Source organism: Cicer arietinum, chromosome 2 (genome assembly GCF_000331145.2).
Source record: "Cicer arietinum cultivar CDC Frontier isolate Library 1 chromosome 2, Cicar.CDCFrontier_v2.0, whole genome shotgun sequence".
Taxonomy (NCBI): Eukaryota; Viridiplantae; Streptophyta; class Magnoliopsida; order Fabales; family Fabaceae; genus Cicer; species Cicer arietinum.
Window position 1 is genome coordinate 38,611,402 of NC_021161.2, and position 3,863 is coordinate 38,615,264.

Below are 3,863 nucleotides of genomic sequence, written 5' to 3' on the forward strand. Positions count from 1 at the left end.
TTCTTAGATTAGCAGAAAATCAGTTTCTATTTTATCTTAAATGATTAATGCAGTATAATAAAGAAGGAGAAAGGAAGGAGAATACCACACACAGATTTATCCTGGTTCACCCAACGTGGGTTACGTCCAGTCCTCACACTGTGAGATTTTCCACTAAGTGTTTAAAATGAAGAACCTTCTTAATCTTACAACACCTAGAATAAATCAACCTTGATCTATTTCTTTCTTAATTACTTTCCACCCAGAAAGCAATCACAACTCCTATCTAACCTTGATAGGAAGCAATCTTAAACAAACTATAAAGAAACTCTTATAGTTTGAGTTTTTACAAATGATTGAATTTGACAGAATCTGATATTGCTCAACTCTTGTTTGAGAATAGATTCTTTACAGAGTATCTAATGACAATTTCGCAGCTGATATGTGAATGTGCAGCAGCGGCTGGTTCGCGAATTGCAGAAAGTGATGTTGCCTCTGTTTTTGCAGAATTTCAAGCTTAAGTGTGATTGTATATTGTTGATTACTTAGCACTTGAATTTCTTGCTAAGAACTGGGATAATGGCCTTCTATTTATTGGTTGTAGATGTACTTGAATGAAGGTACAAGAGCTGTTGGAGAGACTTTGCTTTTTGACTGAAACATTATTTTAGAATAAAAATAATCCTTCTTTGAAATAGCTTTTTGACTTTTAAGGTTTAGCATTTAAAGCATCTATGTCATTTCTTTGACATGTCTTCATTGATCTTGGATGGTACATTATCTGTCTTGAGTATTGAGTGTAGCTAGAGGAGGTTGGAGAAGATTAGGAACGAATTGCAGACTGAAACAGAGAGAATACAAGGCTGCTGTTGATGTGCAGAAAAACGGAGAATGATAAACGTTCTTGGTTTTATCAGTTTGAACTTTCTTGAGCTTCAATAATCATTCTGGAGTTCCCGTTTTAAACATTCTAGATTTCCTTTGTTATTGTCTTGTCATATGCCTAGATTGATCAAACTTTCTTGACATTTGATTTTTGGAGTTTGCAGACTGTCATGATTTTTGTCTGTCTTTGAGTCCTTTGATCTTTGAGACCAAATAGCCTTTTTGAGTCTGGATGATTCCTACTTGTTCCTTGCCATGTACTGATTAGATATGAACAAATTTCCAGGACAGATTCTTTGTTAACGATGTAGATAAACTTTGAACAACATGCTGTGATGAACTTTTTTGAGGCTGTAGCTCTTTCTCTGTTTTAGTGTTCTTGTTGATGTTTTCTTTGCTTTGCTTGATTCTGTTCTTAATTAAATTCACTCAAAAGCACAAGTTAAATTAACATAACATTTAGAATCATAATTAACATTCTTAATTAACTTTTTGTTTGTTTTCATCAAAACATTAAATTGAGATTTTGTCTCAACAACAACTTCATCACATTTTAGATTAGAAATATGAAACGTGACTCAAGTATATTGTGATAAGATGTTGAGATTATTTTTTTAAATTGTACTATCAATGAGGATCTTGAACTAACTAATTGGATTTATTTTTGTAGAGAGCAATGGCTAGTGCAACTACATTATGTTTAATATCACCGGCAATATCAATTAAGGGTCCTACTTACCCTTCCACGTTTATTCCACTAGCTTTTGTTTTTGATGCTATATCAGAAACTATCTTATTTGGCGAACTACTAACACTTTGAATGTATGTATATTTTTTGTTCTTCTCATTATAATTTTAAGAATTTTTAGTTTTCCTATTAATTGTTACATTATATTTTGGTATTGTACTGTCTCACTCTCCATATATATTTTCGTAGAATTACTTAAGATTTTTAATAAATAAATGTTACTTGTTAGTATATTAGGTTAGTAGTTAGAATTTGAATCTTGGACTTCCATCTCAATCTCTTTCAAAAAAAAAGTTTATATAAAAGTATGAAAAGAAAAATCACAAATACTAATACAGTGTAATGTGACACTTTTAGGAATTAATTAGTTCTCTAGGCAAATTTTGTTTAATGCTTCAATTTTTGGTTTAGTCGTATAAAAGAGTATGCCTTAAGAAATGTCGATTCTCTTATAAATAAATCGTTGTATCTTGATTGATTAGTCTTTAACGATGATATACTGAACGTAAAATTAAAAATGTAAACTAAAAAAAATCACAAACCTAATTATTTTTTAGTTCATTAAGATGATTATTGCTAATTATAAGTTGATGATTTTTTAATTGATAATCTATTTTAAAAAAATCACTAATTGCAAAATGAAAAATCTATTTGCAGGCAGATTGCTGACAATGATTTTGATTATAATTGACTTGTACTCCTTTTTGTGGGGTAAAACAAATAATGGATCTATCTTAACTGAAATCAACTAATCTTCTCCAACTCAATTAATAGTTGCAGTGGCACCAAGTTCAAGTGCTCTTCAAATTGAGTAATGCATATATTAACTCCTAGTTAGAACGCCACCTAACAACACTTTCCTTCACGAAATGTTCCAAACTGGTCATATGATTATATATAAATCACGCATGTATAGACAATATTATACTAATAAATATTTGTGAAATATATATTTATTTTTTTGAAAAAGACCAAAGAAAAAGTGTTATTCTCATCAATTAAAGTCACGCTCATTACAATTTCACAATAGTTTATGAGAAAATTTAAACTTCAGGTAAAAATTATCCGGACAAGTTTTTAATATGCATTTGACTTTCTCATAGACAAATAAAATAATGAAAAGAGAAGGATTGATTTTTAAATTTAAAATATTAAAATCTATTAATTAAATACAACTAACAAATAAGTACTCTCGCGATAAAACTTAAAGAATAAAAAATGAAAACAATTCATGAAAGAGAAGGACTTATCATATTAAAAATAAATATTTTTTAAAGTAACTTGTTAAAATAATTATTAGAAATAATTGTGATAAGTTGTAAATCAATACTTTTTTTCTTCTTCTTTGACTTTTCTACTTGTTGTACTCGAAAAGTTTGTTTGAGTTTATTATATAAGCAAAGCTAGTGTATCTAAATAGATAGCAAAGCTAGTTTAATAGATACAAAGGTAAGAGATATTTTTACTTAATAAATACAAAAATATATCTAATTCAAATATGTACCCCTAAATATTTTACTTGTTAGTTATAAACTATAAATTTAATATATAATAATAATTTTTGTTTATGTGTTAATGTATTAGTATTTTTTATAATAAAATTTTGTAATATATTTTATTTATATGTTAATATATATATTAATGTTATTATGTGTTAATTTTTTTGTGTAATTGACACAAGCGGACAAAAAAAAAATAATTTGTGTATTAAAAAAAAAATTAGAGCATTACCTTTTGACAATTATTCCTTAGAAATAGTTGAGTATGCCCAATTGTGAAGATGTTTAATTGTAAATTTGAGACATGAGATAGGCAAAAGGTTGAAATCGGCTAATTGGTGTGACTAACTGTTTTATCATATTTAGAAACTAATTTTAACTCTTTCGAAAACATTTATTTTATAAACTTGCATGACATATGTGTGAATTCTTGTTTGAGTTGCATCATCTCAGATTCCCTATCAATTTCACCTCAACCACGCACCTTGAGCATATTTGTCTATAATATAGATTTAAAAGTTCATTTGATTGACTTTCCAACATGATTTTTTTTTTGGGTATTCATTGTTTAAATTTTTTAAAATATATTTATGTATCAAAAAATTTAAAAATAATTAATACATAGAATTTGATTTTCTAAAACATATTTGTATATTAAAAACTTTAATAAAGTTCTTTAATATATAAAATTTAAATTTTTAAAATATATGTGTAGGCATGGCCAAAGAATGGGGGCAGATTTTCGCTCTTCC

General features: G+C 27.6%; 1 protein-coding gene across 6 annotated transcripts in view; it reads left to right on the forward strand.

Annotated features, from left to right (window-relative positions):
* LOC105851415 (uncharacterized) overlaps positions 1-1,777 on the forward strand; it is a 33,858-nt gene extending 32,081 nt beyond the window's left edge. For all 6 annotated transcript variants that reach the window (XR_012161911.1, XR_012161910.1, XR_012161908.1 and 3 more), the window contains one exon: positions 1,535-1,777. The gene's annotated coding sequence lies outside the window, so the exon portion shown is untranslated. The remainder of the gene's footprint in view (positions 1-1,534) is intronic.
* Positions 1,778-3,863: the final 2,086 nt, after the last annotated feature.